We start from the raw sequence: 21,878 nt of genomic DNA, 5'->3' as shown, positions 1-21,878 counted from the left end.
AGAGGACATAATAATTGCAAATATATATGTATATAACATTGGAGCATATAAATATGTAAAGCTAATACTAATGGACCTGAAGGGAGAAATAGAAAACAATGCAAAGGTAGAGGACTCTAACACCCTATTTTCAGAAATGGATGGATCACTCAGACAGAAAAATCAACAAGGAAATGTTGGATTTGAATTATACTTTATAGCAAATGAACCTAATAGACATACACAGAACATTCCACCAACAGCAGCAAAACACATTCTTCTCAAATGCACATAGGACATTCTCGAGGACAGATCATAGGTTAGGTCACAAAGTAAGTCTTAGCAAATTTAAAAAGATTACGATTATATGAAGTATTTTTTTCCTTACCAAAATGGTATAAAACTAGAAACCAATAGCAACATGAAAACTGGAAAATTCGAAAAGATGTGGAAATGAAAAAACACACTTCTGATCAATCAATGGATCAAAGAAGCAATCAAAAGAGAAATAAAAAAAATCTTGAAACAAATGAAAGAGGAAACATGACACACCAAAACTTATGGGATGCAGTAAAAGCAGTTCTAAGAGGAAGCCTGTAGTGGTAAATGCCTACATTAAGGAAAAAAAATTCAAGTGAACAACGCAATTTTACATCTCAAGAAAGTAGAAAAAGAAGAATTAACTAAGTTTGTTAGTTAAAGTTAGCATAAGGAAACAAATAAAGATAACAACAGAAATAAATGATATAGAGACCAAAAAACAATAGAAAAGATTAGTGGAACTAAGAGCTGGTTGTTTAAAGAGGTAAACAAAATCGACAAATCTTTAATCTAGACTAAGAAAGAAAGAAGATGTAAGTAAATGATATCAGAAATGAGAGAAGACATTACATAGATATCATAGAAATACAAAGGATTGTAAGAGACTATTATGAACAATTATATACCAACAAATTGGAGAGTCTCGAGGAAAAGGATAAATTCTTAGAAACATACAACTTACCTAGACTGAGTCATAAATAAACAGAAAATCTAGAGACTAATAATGAGTGAGGAGACTGATTCCATAATCAAAAACTTGCCAAAAAAAGAAAATCCAGGACCAGATTCTTTCACTGGTGACTTCCGTCAAACATTTAAAGAATTAATACAAACCTTTCTAAAATTCTTCCAAAAAATAAGAGTGGGGAGTACTCCCAAACTCATTTTACAAGGCCAGCATTACCCTGATACCAAAACCAAAGACACTGCAAGAAAATAAAAGCACAAGCCAATATCCCCAATGAGTATAGATGCAAAAATTCAACAAAATATTAACAAACAGAATCCAATAGAACATTAAATGGATCATACACCATTACCAAGTGAGATTCATCTCTGGGATACAAGAATGATTTCACATACACATATCAGTCAATGTGACATATCACATTACTAGAATGAAAGATAAAAACATACAAGCATTTCAACAGATACAGAAAAATCATTTGACAAAGTGCAACACTCTTTCATGTCAAAGTTCTTAACTAACTGGGTATAGAAGGAACATACCTCAGCATAATACAGGCCACATGTGGTGAGCCCACGGTGAACATTTTATTCAGTGGTGAATGGTTAAAATTTTTCTTCTAAGATCAGGAACAATAAAAGTACACTCACTCTTACCAATCCTATTCAACATAGTACTATTATGGGAAGTCCTAGCCCAAACAACTGGGTAAGAAAAGGATATGAAAGTCATCCAAATTGGAAAGGAAGTAGTAAAATCATCTCTGTTTGCAGACAATCTAATCTTATATATAGAAAATCCTAAAAACTCCACCAAAAAACTAGAACTAATAAACCAATTCAGTACATATGCAGGACACAAAATTAACATACAAAAATCAGTTGTGTTTCTACATACTAACAACAAATTGCTGAAAAAGAAATAACAAAAAAAACAACCTCATTTATAATATCATCAAAAACAATAAAAACACTCAGGCATAAATTTAATAAAGGAGGTGAAAAGTCTGTATGCTAAAAACTGTAAGACTGACAAAAGAAATAGAAGACACAAATAAATGGAAAGATATCACATGTTTATGTATCAGAAGAATTAATGTTGTTTAAATGTTCATACTACTCAAAGCCATCTACGGATTCAAGGCAATTCCTTTTAAAATTTCAATGACATTTTTCATTGAAATAGGAAAAAACAATCCTAAAATTTGTATGGAACCAAAAAAGACCTCAAATAGCCAAAGCAATTGTGAGCAAAAAGAACAATGGTGGAAACATTGCAGAGTCTGATTTCAAACTCTATTACAAAGCTATATTAATCAAAATAGCATGGTATAAACATTAAAACAGATACACAGACCAATGGAACAGACTCAAGAACACAGAAACAAACCCTTGCATATATAGTTAATCGACAAGAGAGCCAAGAATAATCAATGAGAAAGCACGTTCTCTTAAATAAATGGTGCTGGGAAAATTGGATAATCACACACACACACACACACACACACACACACACACAAAGAAAATGGATCTCTATTTTTACACCACTCACATAAATTAACTTAAAATGGATAAACGAATTAAACATTAGATGTGAAGCTGTAAAACACCTGGAAGAAAACATAGGGAAAATCTCCTTGACATGGGCCTTGGTAGTGATTTTTTGGATATAACACCAAAAACAAAGTGACAAAGGCAACAATTAATAAGGGGGACTAGATAAAACTAAAAAGTTTCAGCACAGCAAAAGACACAGTCAAGAAAATGAAAAGGCAACCTATGGCATGGAGGAAATGTTCACAAACCATCTATCAGGGGTTAGTATCCAAAAAAGAACTCATACAATTAAACAGCATTGGATATTATAGAAAAGATATAAAAAGTCTTGATGAGGATGTAAATTGGTGCAGCCACTGTGGAAAACAGTACAGAGTTTTGTCAAAAAAAATTAAAAAGAGAACTATTGTAAAATACAGCAATCTCACTTCTGGATATATATATCTAAAGGGGAGAAAAAGGATATCAAAGAGATAATTGTTCTCTCATGGTCATTACAGCATTATTTAAAGCAGTCAAGACATGGAAGCAACCTAAGTATCCATCAGCAGATGAATGGATAAAGAAAATGTGGCATATAAACTACGGAATGTTACTCAGACACAAAAGAAGGTTATCAGGGACTAGGGGTGGGTGAAATAGGAAGATACTGGTAAAAGTACACAAACTTCCACTTTGTTTGTTTGTTTGCTTGTTTATCGTTTTGCCTTTTCTAGGGCCGCTCCCACAGCTTAGGGAGGTTCCCAGGCTAAGGGTCTAATTGGAGCTGTAGCTGCCGGCCTACACCACAGCCACAGCAACTCAGGATCTGAAATGTGGGATCTGAGCCACGTCTGCAACCTACACCACAGCTCACGGCAACGCCAGATCATTAACCCACTTAGCAAGGCCAGGGATTGAACCCGCAACCTCATGGTTCCCAATGGGATTCGTTCCCATTGTGCCATGTCGGGAACTCCCATGATGACTATAGTTAACAATACTGCATTTATATACTAGACACCTGCTAAGATAGTGGATCTTAAATGTTCTCAGCACACACATAAATGGTAATGATGTGAGGGGATGGAGGTGTGGACTAACCTTGTTGTGGTAATCATTTCACAATATGTACATGTGTGTATCAAACCCTCACACTGTATACTTTAAATGTGCATATGTCACCTATATCTCAATAAAGCTGGAAAAAGATAAATTAAAAAGAAAAAAAAAAAAAAAACCGAAGAGGCCTAGGATAAACCCAAGGGATTGAAGCAGAGAAAAGGAAGGTTATAAAGAATTAGAAAAAGGAGCCATATTATAATACAGGGAACTATATTCAATAATTTATGACAGACCGTAATGGAAAAAAATGTTCTTTATTTTTATTTTTTTCTTTTTATGGCCACACCTGTGACATCTGGAAGGGAGAAATGGAAAACAATACAATAGTAGAGGACTTCAATACCCTACTTTCAACAATGGATGGATCACTCGGAAAATCAGCAAGGAAATGCTGGACTTAAATTATACTTTACAGCAACACTGGATCCAAGCCACACCTGCAAACTACGCCTCAGCTTGCGGCAACATGGGATCGGTAACCCACTGAGGGAGGCCAGGGATCTGTATCCTTGTGGATACTAGTCAGGCCCCTTACTGCTGAGCCACAATGAGAACTTCCTAGGTCAGGTTCTTAACTACTGAGCCACAACATGTCAACAGGTACTCCCTGGAAAAGAATATTTAAAAAAAGGAAATATTTTTAAAAATATATTTAAAAGAAAGAAATATTGTGCAGCAGAAATTAACACAACATTGTAAATCAGCTATACTTCAATTTAAAGAATTAAAAAAATTAAACTTTCATAATGTCCAAATCAAAAAAAAAAAAAAGGAAAGCTCAGCCAGGAGAAATAAGAGGCAGCTCAGGAACAAAATACTCCAAGGAGAGAGACTGCAGCGGCATCAAACGTGCAGAAGATGAGGAAAGATTGGGGAGGTCTTTGATGACCTTGGCAAAAGCAGTCGGGAGGAATGGGGAGGGTACAGACCACCAGGAGAGCAGTGGGCTGAAATCTGAGAAGAGGGGAAGTGGTGGGGCAACTGTGGTCAGAGGGGGATGTGTGAAAGCCAAGTCCAGTTTCCTGAGCTGACTTTGTGGTTCTTCCTCTGTCCAGCAGCTCCCCACCCCGGCTCACGCCCACACCGTACATTCCACTAGGAGCGCCCTTGGTGACAGGAGCCCTTACATCCTGAAGTTCAGGGCTAGACTTCCTAGATATCTTTCATTGTTTATCCCTTCAGTACCACCCCCACAACCACAGGCTCAAATGGGTCCTTATCCGCAGCCTCCCAGCTGGCCTCCCTAAGATTAATCTTGTTTGTTTCCAATTCACACACTGCCTCCTACCCGATCAACTTTTAAAATGCAAATGTAATCATCTTTTCCCTCTGCTTAAATGAAAGACCCTTCAGTGCATGTAAGATACGTGCAAATTGCTCAGCCCAACCTGCTAGGCTTTCCAAGTTCAGGTTCCTGCCCCTCTCTTCTTAGCCAGGGGAGCTCATGCTCTAGCCCGTAGAACTCCTCAGACTTTTTCAAGCCAGCCCTGCTCTCTTGTGTCTTTTCTTTTCCCAGCTGTTTGAAAGTGTTTCTACTCATCTTTCAAGATCAGCTTCAAGAACATCTTCCCTGGTAATCCCCTCCCTGTCATCTCAGGATCACTCCTGTCCTTCATTCTTATTTAATTCCCACCATCCTTCGATACCCTTCACTCAATATGTTGTCCTTTCCTGTGTGGGGCAGGTTACACATTTCCCTGCCCCAGCAGACTGTGACTACCTGGAGCACAAGAACTATAGTATTCATTGCTGTATTTCTAGGATTTGTGACAGTGCTCGGCGGGGTGAGTGACTCTTATTAAATTGCTCCATCAATGAGGGGAGCAGCATTGATATTTCTGCTATCAGCCTTACTGCTTTACTCATATCAGAGGTACATCTGAGGAGCGGTGAAGGACACAATTCTCTCTAATCACATGAAGTCCCCAGGTTTTCCCAGCATGCCCTCCTTGGTAGACCTGGGCCTCTGGTTCAAGACCACCTGGGAGATTGATGATCTTTCTTCCCATTGGCAGGACTATTCTCAGCTTTTCAGTCCAATTGGAGCCCCAGAGCCCCAGAAGGGGCCTCATGGACTGGGGGTAAAAGAGATGCCTGGCTCAGGGTGAAAGGAGATATTTGCTTCCGGAAAAATATCAAAAGCTGGAAATAACATAGGCAGCTGTAGCACCAATGAGGCTAGTCTAGGTAAAAGTCAAATTCAAGAATTATTCCAAATTCACCCACCTTTTACTCTTTGTGCCATTTGATTATATTTGTTTCTGCTTTTATCCTGTGTATATCTGCTTTTAACCCAGTTTACAATGGGTGCAAATGTAAATATTTTTCTGGGTCACGTCTTCAAATAAATCACATTTTCCATTGGTCTGGTTTGCTTTAAAAGTTCCCCCATTTCTGGCTATTACCACTTTACTCTTGAGTTTTGATAGCGTTAAACGAAAATGCCTCCACTCACGCATCCTCCTTGGGATCAGTTAGGCATGACTTAATTTCCATCCACTAGATTGATACCAATATGAGTCTTGGAAGATGGTTCTTAATAGGCCAGCTTGTAGTAATTGTTCTTGCTATGAAGTGATTTCCGCTTCATTTATAGAGTACTTCATTTTTTAATGTGTTCTAAGGACTTATCCGACAGGGTCTAATTTGGCCATTTCTATAGATCAGTTATTTCAAATGCAATAAAAATGCCTTGTAACGTGACCGAAGGTGTCATCACCTCTGTGTGGGTTTCTTGAATTGCACTTTTTGCATGAATCAGGAATATCTCTATGTACCTGGGTTACAAACTCCTTATTTTTGTGTTCCTCATCCATGGGCAGAAAAGACTCTAAAGCAGGTAGGAAAATGACAAGCAACCACTAATGAGGGCTGGGGCCATCACGTAAGGCCAGCTTCTTTCTCCCCTAAGAGCCAAAATGGGGTACACCCACAGCCCCACTAAGTTCAGTACCTGGGTTTCTCCTGCTGTGTGGCGATGATAGACCAGGGTAGGGCCAAACTCTGATAATGTGATGAGAGTGGCAATCTGCTTGCTTACCTGGCCAATTTCACCCCTGCCTGGTGCAGGGCTCAAAGTAAATTGCTGTTTACCCTCTAGGCGTCTGCCTTGCTATTCTCTTCTTTCCTATATCCCAGTCTGGCTCTGGCCAACTTATGCTTCAAGGGCAAAGCTGTCATTTATTGAATTACTCTGTAACTCCCCAGTGACTTTTGCTGGAAATACTCCTTCCTGAGTGGTGGCGATGAATCTTGCCATAAAAGATGTGACTTCTGAAAGCCAGTATTGCTCAGGAGCCCCCTAAAGACCCTGGCACCAGGGCCACAGGACACAGGAGGCCTTTGGGACTGTGACACACAGCAAAGACCTTGGCCATCTGCAGATGGAGCCAAATTGTCTCTTGGAGAACTATTGCTCTAGGGCCTTGGAGCTTTCAGTTTACTTTGGAGGATTCTCTTTCAAACTCAGGCCTAACGACTTGTAAGATTTGCAGAAAACAAAAGATAACATGGCAGCGATTCGCAGAAATACCTAAAGCAAGTTTAGCAAATGTCTTTATTCCTTCAGCAAAAGCAGCAGCCATGTTCTTGGGAAATCTAATTTGTTCAATAAGAAAGCATCTCAGAAAAATGACAAGCCGTGTGCAAAATGTCACAAGACGCGTTGCGCAATATCCCTGTGTGGAATCATTTATTAAATGATTACAGCCCAAAGGAAAATATCAAATTATGTGAGCTTTTTTATCTGTGGTACATATGTCAGGCTCAAAAGGAAAACATATTAAAGCAAAACCAAAAATCTTTTAAAGTCTTTCTGGACCCTTGGAAATAGCAAACTACCTCCTGGGTTCAGGTTATATTCTCAGGTGATATCCTTCTGCTTGATGATGGCACAACCCCTCCATTCAAAGGCCTGCCTGGTTTGGGGTTGGAAGAACAATTTACAGCTTCCAATGCCAGGTGTCAGTGAAAAATGTCATGTCCTGGAAAGCCTGTCAAGTGGAAACTACGCTCAAAAGTTTGGCCCCTGCCTCCCATCAGAGGAATAAGAACTTTATACTCTACTGTGGGATAAAGAATCAGGCACAGGGAGTCAATGCAATTCCTATCAAAATCTCCCAATGATGGTTTTTGCAGAAACAGAAAAATTCATCCCTAAATTTATGGGAATTCTCGAGGGACTCAGAATTGGCCAACCAATCTTGAAAAAGAACAAATGTGGAGCTCTCATACCTCCTCATTTCAAAATTTAGTACAAAACTCCAGTAATCAGAACATTAGGCCAGACATATAGACCAATGAAATAGATTAGAGAGCCCGGAAATCAATCCCCACATATACGGTCAAGTGATTTTCAACACAGGTGTCAAGAACACTTAGTGGGGAAAAAGTCAGTTTTTCAACACATGCCGGGAAAATTGAATGTCCATATGTTAAAGGAACAAAGTTGGACTCTTGCCTTACACCATATGCAAAAATTAACTCAAAATGGATTAAAGACCAAAGTAAGAGCTAACACTACAAAACCCTTAGAAAAAAACGTAAGGAAAAGCCACATGACATTGGATTTGGCAATGAATTTTTGGATATGACATCAAAAGCACAGGCCACAAAAGGCAAGATAGGTAAATGGGACTTCATCAAAATTAAAAACTTTTGGAGTTTCCGTCATGGCTCAGCGGTTTGCAAACACGGCTAGCATCCATGAGGATGCGAGTTTGATCCCTGGCCTTGCTCAGTGGGTTAAGGATCCAGCATTGCCGTGAGCTGTGGTGTAGGTTGCAGATGCGGCTCGGATCCTGCATTGCTCTGGCTGTGGTGTAGGCTGGCGGCTGCAGCTCCAATTAGACCCCTAGCCTGGGAACCTCCACATGTCTCGGGTGTGGACCTAAAAGGACAAAAAAAAATAAAATAAAAAAAAATAAAAAAATAAAAACTTTTGCACATCAAAGGATACTCATAACAGAAGGAAAAGGCAACCCACAGAATGGAAGGAAATATTTGCAAATCATATTTCTTTTTTTTTTTTTTTTTGGTCTTTTTGCCATTTCTTGGGCTGCTCCCATGGCATATGGAGGTTCCCAGGCTAGGGGTCAAATCGGAGCTGTAGTCGCTGGCCTACGCCAGAGCCACAGCAACGCGGGATCCAAGCCGCGTCTGCAACCTACTCCACAGCTCACGGCAATGCCGGATCCTTAACCCACTAAGCAAGGCCAGGGATCGAACCCGCAACCTCCTGGTTCCTAGTCAGATTCATTAACCACTGCACCATGACGGGAACTCCACAAATCACACTGCTGATAAGGGGTTAACCTCCAGAGTATATAAAGAACTCCAACAACTCAACAACAACCACATAAAATCCAAACAACCTGATTTTGAAAAGGGGTAAGGACTTGAACTGACATCTCTCCAAAGGCATACAAATGGCAAGTAACACATGAGAAGACATTCAACAGCACAGGTCTTTAGGGAAGTGCAAATGAAAGCTACAATGAGATACCACTTCATACCTATAAGGATGACTATTATTAACTGACAACAATGCCCCTCCTACCCATGCCAGAAAATAACAAGTGTGAGTAGGACATGGGGAAACTGGAAACCTTGGGCACTGTTGGTGGGAATGCAAAATGGTATAGCCACTAGGCAAAACAGTATGGTGGTTCCTCAAAAAATAAAATTGTCATCTGAGCCAGCACTTCTGGATATACACCCAAAAGAACTGAAAGCGGGCTCTCCAAGAGATATGTGTATAACCATGTCCATAACAGCATTATCCACAATAGCCAAAGGTGGCAACACCCAAATATACAACACATGAATGGATAAGCAAAAAGTGATAAATGCAATATTATCCAGTCTCAAAGGGGAAGCAAATTTTAACACATGCTACAACATGGATAAACTTTAAGGTCATGATGCTGAGTGACACAAACCAATCACCACCAAAGGACAAACACTGTATGATTCCAGTTACATGAGGTACCTAGAACAGTCAAATTCCTAGAGACAGAAAGTAGAACGGTGGTTGCCAGGACCTGGGGTAGGGGCTGGGGAGTTATTATTTCCTGAGTATGGAGTTTGTTTGTTTTAAACAACAGCTAACTTTATTTTTTTCTTCTCCCTTTTTATAAAAATGATTTTTATTTTTTTCCATTATAGTTGTTTTACAGTGTTCTGTCAATTTTCTACTGTACAGCCAAGTGACCCAGTCACACATACATATATACATTCTTTTTCTCACATTATCCCCCATCTGCTCCATCATAAGTGACTAGATAGAGCTTCTTTTTCCTTTTTTTTCTTTCTTTTTAGGGCCGCACCTGCGGCATATGGAAGTTCCTGGGCTAGGGGTTGAATTGGAGCTGCAGATGCAGGCCTACACTCCAGCCATGGCAACACGGGATCCAAACTGCATTTGCAACCTACACCACAGCCACGGCAACGCCGGATCCTTAACCTGCTGAGTGAGGCTAGGGATCAAACCCGAATCCTCATAGACACAATGTTCTTAACCTGCTGAGCCAAAACAGGAATTCCCCAGAATTTCTGTTGGGGATGATAAAAAAGTTCTGGAGGAGTTCCTGTCATGGCGCAGTGGAAATGAATGAGACAGGGAACTGTGAGGTTTCGGGTTCCATCCCTGGCCTCCCTCTTTGGGTTAAGGATTCAGTGTTGCTTTGAGCTGTGGTGTAGGTCGCAGATGTGGCTCAGATCCCATGTTGCTGTGGCTGTGGTGTAGGCCAGCAGCTGTAGCTCCAGTTCAACCCCTAGCCGGGGAACCTCCATATGCCTCCCGTCTGGCCCTAAAAAGCAACAACAACCACAACAAAAACCAGTTCTGGAGATGAATGGTGATAATGGTTGCACATTATGTGAATGTATTTAATGCTATTGAAATGCACATTAAAAATGGTTAAAATGGTAAATTTCATGTTATGTATATTTTACCACAATAAAAAAAAAAAAAAAAAGCAGGCAACCCTACAAGGAGGGTGTAGATATAATCATTTAAAAACCATAAGTTATTGTGCATCTTCTCTGACACAGTAACACAAAAAGTCCTCTGTAAGTAAGACATGAATCATATTTACTTTGGACATATTATCTAAATATGTTGCAGTTCCCATTGTGGCACAGTGGTTAATGAATCCGACTAGGAACCATGAGGTTTCGGGGTTTGATCCCTGGCCTTGCTCAGTGGGTTAACAATCCGGCGCTGCCGTGAGCTGTGGTGTAGGTCGTAGACGTGGCTTGGATCCAGCATTGTTGTGGCTCTGGCGTAGGCTGGTGGCTGCAGCTCCAATTGTACCCCTATCCTGGGAACCTCCATATGCTGCGGGAGCGGCCCTAGAAAAGGCAAAAAGACAAAAAATTAAAAATAAAAAAATATTTATTTATATCTAAACTGTAATCAAAGGGAAAAAACAGGAAGTTAAAATTATTCCCATACTTATCCTATGAAAGCATTAGAAGCAGGAATGCAAAATATTGAGATGGAAGCATATTTCCAGAATAATCAATAGGTAAAAGAAAATACACAATAGCTTGGAGTTCCCAAGGTGGCTCAGCAGATTACAAATCCAACTAGTATCCATGAAGATGCAGGTCTGATCCCTGGCCTTGCTCAATGGGTTAAAGACCTGGTGTTGCTGTGGCTGTGCTGTAGGCTGGCAGCTGCAGCTCCAATTTTCCCCTAGCCTGGGAACTTCCATGTGCTGTAGGTGAGGCCCTAAAAAAGCAAAGAGAGGAAGAAAGAAAGAAAAGGAAGGAAGGAAGGAAGAAAGAAAGAAAGAAAGAAAGAGAAAATACACAACAGCAAGAAGTAGATTGGCTTCGGGCTTCCGATTGTACGGAAATATTTCTGAGAATGATGCCCTCATATATATATTCAGAAATACTTATAGGCCATTGAAGAGATGTGTTCAGGGGCTGCAAAGACGGAAAAATAACTGATTGATAAAATTTTAATTAAAAAAACTTTTAATTTTTTAACATAGTAAAAAGTTTTTTTCATAGTGATATTTACAATGCATCATTACAATTTTTATATGTTGTTTATTTCTTTAGTCTCTCCTGTTATCAGAACACAAGCTCCATGCAGATGAAGATCTTATCCATCAAATCACCAGCCACTACTGCCCACGACAACATCTAGCATGTAGAGAACACTTATTATATACTCGCTGTGTGGATGAATACGTGGCTTTTTCTTTCCAACAGTGCCTAACACAATACCTTATGCGTGGAAGAGGATAAACAGTTGTTGATCTGATTATATATGAAAAAAAAGGTTGATATCAGTTGAGTTACAAGTTTATGAGGGCATACAAAGGCTTTTACTAGAACCTCAAGAAATAAGTATTGTATTTTAAGATTCTATTGAACTATGAATAATTATTTTATGAAGTTTGAGGAAGAGAAAGGTTTGCTGATTAAGCCATGATCAACCATCAATTGTAACTGTAAAATCTCTCCCATCTGGCAGAGATTTTAAGAATTCGAAGAATGTGCATTCTAGGACTTAAGAGATGCGGTATATAACATAGACTTTTCCCCTGAGACCTATTTTAACATGTTTCTCTCTGCATCTCGGACTGAAAAGAACCCTAAAAATTGCATAAGGAGTTCTCATTGTGGTGCACTGGAAATGAACCCAACCAGTATCCATGAGGGCATGGGTTCAATCCCTGGCCTTGCTCAGTGGGTCAAAGATAAGGCATTGCCATGAGCTGTGGTGTAGGTTGCAGACACGGCTCAGATCCTGAGCTGCTGTGGCTGTGGTGCAGGCTAGCAGCTACAGCTCTGATTCAACCCCTAGCCTGGGAACTGCGATATGCTACTAGTGGGGCCCCAAAAAGCAAACAAAACAAAACAAAAAAGGCAACAGTCTAAATTTCCATACAGTGCTAAGGTAAACATTTGTTCCTAGAATGATGGGGATGAAAATCAGATCCACATAATATCAGGTATGTTTAAGAAGCACTTGAGATAAGGAAAAAGACAGACCCGAACATTTTTCCTTCTTCAATCCCTTACTATTTATCAGATGCTAAGCACACATTCTTATGAGAAGGGAGCAGCAGCAAGAGGAAAGTATGAAGAAAGTATGGCGGGAGTCCTGATCCAACTGTAGGCAATGACAGGTGAGGACCCAAAGAAGATGCAGGGTGACCAGCTAGGAGTTCCCCAGTTAGCGATGCTGGAAGCGTGCACCAGAGTGGCGGAGGTCGGGATGGAATGAGCTCAGATTCAGGAGACACTGTAGAGGCAACATGGGCAGGATCTGGTGATGCAGCACATTGTTTTTGCTTTCCCCTCACACACCAAACATGTTTTTAAATTGTTTGGCAAGGACCTGTAGTGACAAATGCCTCTGATTCTAAATATAAACAGTAGCACACACCAGGATACATTATATATTTTTTTTTCCCTGCTTTTTAGAGCTGCACCTGCAGCACATGGAGGTTCCCAGTCTAGGGGTCGAATCAGAGCTGCAGCTGCCAGCCTACACCACAGCCACAGCAATACCAGATCCAAGCCGTGTCTGTGACCTACACCACAGATCATGGCAACGTCAGACCCCCAACCCACTGAGTGAGGTCAGGGATCAAACCCACATCCTCATGGATACTACTTGGATTCATTTCAACTGACCCGCAATGGAACTTCCATTCCATTATTTTTTAAAATGATTTTTATTTTTTCCATTGTAGCTGGTTTACAGTGTTCTGTCAATTTTCTACTGTGCAGCAAAGTGACCCAGTGATACATACATATATACATTCTTTTTCTCACATTTTCCTCCATCATGCTCCATCACAAGTGACTAGATATAGTTCCCAGTGCTATACAGCAGGATCTCATTCCTTATCCATTCCAAAGGCAATAGTTTGCATCTAATAAGCCCAGATTCCCAGTCCATCCCACTCCCTCACCCTCTCCCTTGGCAACCATGAGTCTGTTCTGCAAGTCCATGATTTTCTTTTCTGTGGAAAGGTTCATTTGTGCCATGTTTTAGATTCTAAATGTAAGTGAAATCATATGGTATTTGTCTTTCTCTTTCTGACTTATTTCACTTAGTATGAGAGTCTCTAGTTCTATCCACGTTGCTGCAAATGGCATGATTTTGTTCTTTTCTTATGGTTGAGTAGTATTACATTGTGTATATATCCCACATTTTCTTACACTCCATTATTTTTTTTCTCATTAAACTTCTTTAAATGGGTCTCAAAATTCTGTGACAGATATTTGATCAAGTTGTTTCCATTAAAAAGTGTTGATTTTAAAAACTAATAACTTAATACTGCCACACACAAAACCAATGGTCCACAAAACATTCTTTCCTTCTAAAGGTTTTATGATGCATTGTTATCATTAACCACTCTTTTACTATTAAACTTAAATGGCCAATTGAAAAACAGTTCTGAGACTGTTCTTCCACCACTGATTAAAACTGGGGTGGCAGGTATTGGGGATAATATTCATTTAGCCTTCTGAGCTTTCTGAGCAGACTTGGTGACCTTGCCAGCTCCAGTTGCCTTCTTGTCCACTACTTTGATGACACCCACAGCAAGCATCTGTCTCATGTCATGAACAGCAAAACGGCCCCGAAAAGGATAGTCAGAGAAGCTCTCAACACACATTGGCTTGCCAGGAACCATATTGATGATGGCAGCATCACCAGATTTCAAGAGCTTGGGGCCGTCCTCCAACTTTTTCCCAGAACAATGATCAATCTTCTCCTTCAGGCAATGTGAGCTGTGTGGCAATCCAGCACAGGTGTGTAACCAGCACTGATTTGGCCAGGATGGTTCAAGATAATCACCTGAGCTGTAATGCCAGCTGCTTCCATCAGTGGGTCATTTTTGCTGTCACTAGCCACAATGCCACGACAGACATCCTTGACACATGTTCTCGACATTGAAGCCCACGTTGTCCCCAGGATGGGCTTCACTCAAAGCTTCATGGTGCATCTCAACAGACTTGACTTCAGTCGTAACATTGACTGGAGCAAAGGTGACCACCATGCCAGGTTTGAGAACACCTGTCTCCACTCAAGCCCTTGCGTCTGCCCCTCTTTTTTGAACTTTTCGATGGTTCTTTTGTCGATCCCACAGCTTTGGTAGATCAGATGGCCAGTAGTGATGGACTTACCCGAATCAATGCGTCCAATGATGACGATGTTGATGGGAGTCTTCTCCTTTCCCATTTTTGCTTAGGTTTTAGCGATGGTTTTCATGACACCTGTGTCCTGGAGGCAAACCCATTGCAAAAAGGCATGTTCCATTATTTTTTTAAACCTATATTTGACTTTAGGTTTACTTAAGTTAGCAGAAATGACAAGGTTTCCATATTTCTGAGGATATTTTATGCTTAGTTTATTTTAAATACTAAACTTCTTAATGACAGAAAGAGTTCCCAGTGTTAGACTGGCAGAGAATGATACAGCTGTGCCCTTGCTTTTTTTCTTTGGCTGTGCCCACAGCATGCAGAAGTTCCGGGGCCATGGATGACAATGCCAGATCCTTAATCTGCTGCACCACCAGGGCACTCCAAGGACCAGACCTCAAGGGGTATTGAGATGTTAGGGGGGGGACACATCTCTACTCTCAGATCTATCATTTGTGCTCACTGCACTGCTGCAATCAGGGTCAAGTTGAAGTACCTTTTGTATGGATCTGTGTGACAAATACTCTGTGTTCACCATGAATTATCAACCCACCAGATATTCTCTAAAGTGCTAATGTAGAAGAAATAATATAAAACTACAAGTCTAGAGGTTCTTTGCACAATTACTATAAAAGGTGGAGGGAACTTGGGTAGGGACCTCCATCAGCAGCTGTATAAGTTTGCCTTCCTTTCTCTTGCCTCCCACGCTCTCCTGTTGTATTTTGAGCTAGATTATGAATAAAGATCAAGTGTAAACTAACAAAAGTAAATAAAATTACATTTGTGCATGTGTGAAATTTAAGGGTAAGACTTTTTTCTTTTTTTTTTTTTTTTTGTCTTTTTGCCATTTTTTGGGCCACTCCCGCAGCATGTGGAGGTTCCCAGGCTAGGGGTTGAATCGGAGCCGTAGCCACAGGCCTACGCCAGAGCCACAGCAACTCGGGATCAGAGCCGCATCTGCAACCTACACCACAGCTCATGGCAACGTCAGATCCTTAACCCACTGAGCAAGGCCAGGGATCGAACCTGCAACTTCATGATTCCTAGTCGGATTCGTTAACCACTGCACCATGATGGGAACTCCCAGGGTAAGACTTTTAAGAAGGAAAAGATTGGCAAGCATAGTACCTATTGAGTTAACCTGCTTATAGCAAGTTAAAAACAAGGGCAAATTTGTATTTTATAATAATTCTGTGTGTAGATATAGCATTGACATAGGAAGGGACATGCTAGAGGCCACTCCTCCCACTTTATTTCCATTGCCTCTCACTGAAGTGACATGTGATGGAACAGGGTGGGCTTTTAAAGGCACAATAGAACCAAGATGTGTTACTGGACAGAGGGAAAGTTCACACTGAATCCTCCAGCTCTAGCTTGAGCCTCACCCCATTGAAGAATTTACTAGAGACTCATCTTCTTGGGATAGTCAACAGGTGGATTTTTTATTTAACTTTCTTTCTCTGGAATTACCCTCTAGCTTTAAGATTTAGGATTCTGGCTTCTACCTCATTCCACTTTCTTTTCTCTCACCTAACTTTTGTTTTCTTTTCTCTTTAGGGCCACACCTGCAGCATATGGAGGTTCCCAGGCTAGGGGTCTGATCAAAGCTACAGCTGTTGGCCTACACCACAGCCACAGCAACACGGGATCCGAGCCGTGTCTGCAACCTACACCACAGCTCATGGCAATGCCGGATCCTTAACCCACTGAGTGAGGCCAGGGATCGAACCCTCAACCTCATGGTTCCTAGTCGGACTTGTTTCCACCACACCACAATGGGAACGCCTCACTTAACTTTTAATCTTTACTTAAAGACTGTCAATATATTTGAATTCTAAATTCTACTTGGGCCATGGAAGATGTTTTATTTTGAAGGAGATGAAGCTCTTTATTCTATAAACATCTGTTATGGATTGAATTGTGTCTCCCCCACAAGAGGTAAAGAAGTCCTGACCCCAGGACCTGAACAGGCAACCTTATTTCAAAGCAAGATCATTGTAACTAGCTAAATTAAGATGAAGCCACCCTAGAGTAGAGTGGATTAGTCTCTTGCCAAGAAGAAAAGGGACATGGACACATCAAAATACGGGGGTGGGGTGGGGGGAACACCATGTGAGGAGGGAGTGATACAGCTAACGAATGCCAAGGATTGCCAGCAGGAGCTGGAAGAAACAACAACAAATTTTCTGCTACACATTTCAGGGTGAGCATGGTCCTGCCATTGCCTTAGTTTCAGACTTCCCTACTCCATAAATCTGAGGATGCATTTCTGTTGTTTTTAAGCAACCCAGTTTATGGTCTTTGTTAAGGCAGACCTAGGAAACTGATGAACCACCCACCTATCCAGCCATTTATCCTTCCCAGCATCTACCCATCCATCTACCCATTCATTCATTCAAATGACATTTAGCACTCCATTGCATACCAGGCACTGTTTACAGTAGTTCCAAGGAGGCAGAGAGGAGAAAGAACCCACCTCTGGACCCAAAAGCTTTTAATCTCAGGGGACAAGAGGTCTGGGGACCGGAAGCAGGGAAGAGGGACTGACTCTTCTTGGTGCATGGAGAAGGGGATGGGCATTGGTCATGGAAGATGGAATGAAAAGAAACATACAGCGTGGCTTTAAGATGGCTATGGTGTGGATGCAACTAGAGATTCTCATACTGAGTGAAGTCAGAAAGAGAAAGACAAATACCATAAGATATCACTTATATGTGGAATCTAAAATATGGCACAACAAACCTTTCTACAAAACAGAAACAGACTCACAGAGAATTGACTTGTGGTTGCCAAGGGGGAGGTGGGGGATGGGCTGGGAGTTTAGGGTTAGTGGATGCAAACTATTACATTTAGAATGGATGAGCAGTGAGGTCCTGCTGTACAGCACAGGGAACTACATCCCACCACTTGGGAGAGAACATGATGGAAGATAGTATGAGAAAAAGAATGTATATATATGCATGACTAGGTTACTTTGCCATCTAGCAGAAGTTGGCACAATACTGTAAATCAATTAACTGTACTTTAATAAAAATTTTTTTTAAAAGATGGCTGTTGTGAAAAATAAATTGCATTTCAGGTATAGGCATACAAGATGCAGTGTTGAAAGAGAGTCTAGAGTTTGTTCAACTTTTGAACCTATAACTGTAGGGACAGAGGCCCTTATAGGCTGTGGCTAGCCTAGCAGCACACAGCCAGGGGTGAAGCCAGCAAGAAAAGTTCTAACGAAGAGAAGGTGCTGTGGGCTATGATAAGGCAAGAGCAATCTCTGCACCATCGTCCTTAGCCCTCACCTCAGTCCTCCTTTTCAAAGAGGGAATCTTAAGGTGCAGGGAGGCAATGTGATTGATTTGTCCAAGTAAAGTGAATTGTCTATTAAATGGTGGAGCCCAGATCAGAGCTGGCCTTGCAGCCTGAAGGCCCCAGATGGCAACGTTCCCCAGGTGTTAGAAGTTCCAGACCTAGTTTTCTTTCTCTCCCACCCTGCCTTACAGCCACTTATAAAATATCATGTTAGGAGTTCCCATCATGACTCAGTGGTTAACGAATCCGACTAGGAACCATGACGTTGCAGGTTCGATCTCTGGCCTTGCTCAGCGGGTTAAGGATCCGGTGTTGCGGTGAGCTATGGTGTAGGTCACAGATGCAGCTTGGTTCTGGTGTTGCTGTGGCTGTGGTGTAGGCCAGCAGCTATAGCTCGGATTAGACCCCCTAGCCTGGGAACCTCCATATGCTGCGGGTGTAGCCCTAGAAAAGACAAAAAGACAGAAAAATAAAATATCACGTTAAAACCAGACAGCTCCTTGCAAAGTCAATGAAAACTCCTAGAAAGAAATGAGAATTAAGAAAAGTAATTGTGCCTTTAGGCCTCACATTCTTTTAGCCTCACCAGAATGTACTATTCATAAATCACACAAATGATACAATAATATTCATGTATGCATATAAATATTGAAATTAAATTACCATTCCTATTGTCATTGCAATTGTCACAGATATGGGTAAGATTTATTTCTTGTTCAAATTTCAGAGGGAGAAAAATCTAATGAAAACTATTGTTATATATTGATATCCAGAGTGGTTCTGATACTAAGATGATTTAGACCTGTATTTCCAAACCTTTCGAATGCATATTGATGATCTTAGAGTTTGTATATATGTACCATTTATATACGTAGAGAATAACTCTGAATTACTCAACAGATATTGCCATACTAGGGTAGGGGAGGGATCCCTTGAAGCTTGAAGAAACAAACTGAGGACTAGTAAAAGTAATTCTACTTTATGGAGTACTAGTTACTTTGAGGATGCACTGTCCTAGGAGGGAAAAACAGGAGAAAATGAAATTATAATGATGCCACTGAGTACTGGGACTTCCCATGCTCTAATCTGTAGCTCTGCAGAGCAGGGCACGGCTGCCATGTTAACTAAAGGCTTGGGAAAATACATGGGAAGAGCCACAGAGAACTCGGACCCTGACGTGTCCGTCACAGTGAATCTCAGAAATCTTCCTCATGCATCTTTAGGTGGTGGCTCAGCAGTCAAGAACTCCTGGCGTCTATTAACCGAAGCCATCTTACCATCTTGACACTGGGCGCTTCAAGGACATGTATTACTAGAATCTGTAGCCAAGGCATGAAAACCTCAAAAGAAGAAAATGAGTTCTTTTTTTGATCTCCTTCAAGGATCCTTTTCTAGATTTCATTTCCTGAAGGTTCACCTTTTTCATGTAACCTCATCTCTCATCTAAAAAATGACCACCCCTTCCAGGCAAACAGGGCTGTGGGGTTTTTCTAAGGGGTGCCTGTGGGCATTGATTACACTCTACAGAAATACAGTGCAAACCCCTGCCCCGCCACCTTAATGCAGAAGAGCTGAACAGCGGGCCACGTCTCTGGTGGGTGGCGTGGTTTCACTGCAAGGAGGGTCAGATTTTCTCACACCTTGGGTTTGTTCAATGGAATCAGAAAACTGGAGAAAGTCAGCATGGATCTCTGTAAGCATCATCTGAGAGTTTCGGGTCATGGAATTGGTCCTGATGGAATTCCTCACCAAACTGTCATGGGAAGTGTAGGGCTACGATTTGGCTACAAAATGCACAACTGATTTTCAGTTAACCACCTTACTTCACAGCTGTACCCTATCAGGAGCCAGTTCCCTGGCTAAAGATAAAAATGATTTTCCTGATCTTTCATTGGTCTAGTGACTATGTGGCATTTTTTAAGCCAAGATCCTAAATACGCCATGGTTTTTTTTGTTTGTTTGTTTTTTAAATAGCTTCTGGGTTCCCAGCCTTGACTACTAAGGTATTCCTTGCTGTTGGATTACAGATGCCAGTTACATCTGTTATGTGTCTGGCATGAATTTTTGTCTCTGCTTAAGGTGAAGGCTGACTTTGCTTCTAGGAAAACGGCTCTTTACATCAGCACCGTTTCTGAGACAAGCCATTTCTCCCCTGTATTACACTTTTTCATCTAGTCATTCTCACTTACCGATGTTGGGTTTTGCTCCTTGTTCCATCCACTGACCTCGGCTCCTTTCTCACACCGGCACCATCCAGTTCTGACACCATGGCTTGGTCCTGGCTGCTACCCCGCAGCCTCAGGGTGCCTGGAAGGACACGCTCAGACCTCCTGCAGGGAGAGCTCAGCAGCTCCTCGAGGGAAAGCTGGCCCACTGCCTGGGTGCAGCCTTGGAGCGGGGCAGCCCCCGGCCAGGGACTGGGCAGCATGGCAGAAGCACAGGGGCTCAGCTACTTCTGCCCAGTGAGGGACTCCACCGACAGAGGCTGCGCCCTGTCCGGAGTTCTCCCCCGGGTTGGGCGTGACTTTGTCATGTCTGCTTGGAGGTACAAGCTCTTTCTTCCTCATTCCTCCGAGGGGGTCAGGTCTCAGCAGATCCTGAAGGCTTTCCCAGCCCAACCAGCTTCCTTCCCCCACCCCCCAAATTAATGGCTTGCCCTCCTAGCTGTCTCAGCATTTGCTTCCCAAGCACTCACACCTGGCCCTAGCCTCACCCCACCCCCTTCTCTTGGCTAGTCTTGGTCTTTTATGCTTCCATATACACATGATCAGTATATTTCAAAATTATCTCCATCAAAAAAAAAAATAGTAGGGATTATGAATTTTGGGGAAATGGACACAATTTTTATTTTTATTTTCTTTTTTTGTCTTTTTAGGGCCACACCTGTGGCATATGGAGGTTCCCAGGCTAGGTGCCCAATCTGAGCTGTAGCCATCGGCCTATACCACAGCCACAGCAATGTCAGATCTGAGCCGCATCTGTGACCTACACCACAGCTCACGGCAATGACGGATCCTTAACCCACTGAGCAAGGCCAGGGATCGGACCTGCATCCTCATGGATACTAGTCGGATTCATTTCTGCTGAGTGATGACAGGAACTCTGACACAATTTTTAAATAAATATTTAACTGTGTATTGGCTTTATGTTCACATCTCCCACTAAACTGTAAATTCCACGAGGAAAAGTATCTTGTGTTTTTTTGTTCACCTCTCTGTACCTAATGCATAGCCCGAGCCCGTACATAACAGATGCGCAATAGATATTTGCTGAGTAAGTGAAATAATCAACATCCAAGGCTTATTATCACTTCAAAAGGTGAATAAAGACACTTCAGGCAGACAACATATGGTGAGTAGATTGCTGCTACTAGTAACATTCTTTGGTGATTGAGCAGTATGCAATAGGGCTTCTATTTTCCACAACTAATTATCCAATAAAAATGGATTATTTTAAAATTTTAAACTTTTCATTTTAGATAGATTGTCAAAACTTGGAGTACATTTACCTACTGAAACAAAATTTGTAAGCAAAAGTTAAATTCTTAGCTTTATCCTCAGTGTATACATACAACTCTTAAAGCTAAATTTTGGATTAAACAGGCTTCTGTGGAAGTAATTGCTCTTTAGAAAAGTATTATCATAAGCATAAAAGCAGGAGTTCCCACTGTGGCGCAGCAGAAATGAATCCAACTAGTATCCATGAGGATGCAGGTTCGGCCCCTGGCAGTGCTCAGTGGGTTAAGGGTCCAG

The 21,878-nt window shown here is 41.4% G+C and overlaps 1 long non-coding RNA gene and 1 pseudogene across 1 annotated transcript in view; both read right to left on the bottom strand.

Annotated features, from left to right (window-relative positions):
* LOC146402732 (uncharacterized) overlaps positions 1–21,149 on the bottom strand; it is a 37,341-nt gene extending 16,192 nt beyond the window's left edge. The window contains exons 1-2 of the long non-coding RNA XR_014807676.1: positions 20,316–21,149; positions 14,809–14,905 (exon numbers count right to left, since the gene is read on the bottom strand). This is a non-coding gene — a long non-coding RNA (uncharacterized LOC146402732). The remainder of the gene's footprint in view (positions 1–14,808; positions 14,906–20,315) is intronic.
* On the bottom strand, positions 14,048–14,767 carry LOC146402733 (elongation factor 1-alpha 1 pseudogene; annotated as a pseudogene).
* Positions 21,150–21,878: the final 729 nt, after the last annotated feature.

The sequence above is a fragment of the Sus scrofa genome, chromosome 6 (assembly GCF_054392235.1).
Source record: "Sus scrofa isolate SSC_HxYL_T2T_F1_AM1 chromosome 6, Sscrofa_HxYL_maternal_Yorkshire_Landrace_v2.0, whole genome shotgun sequence".
NCBI lineage: Eukaryota > Metazoa > Chordata > Mammalia > Artiodactyla > Suidae > Sus > Sus scrofa.
This window is presented reverse-complemented; position numbering and strand designations above follow the sequence as displayed.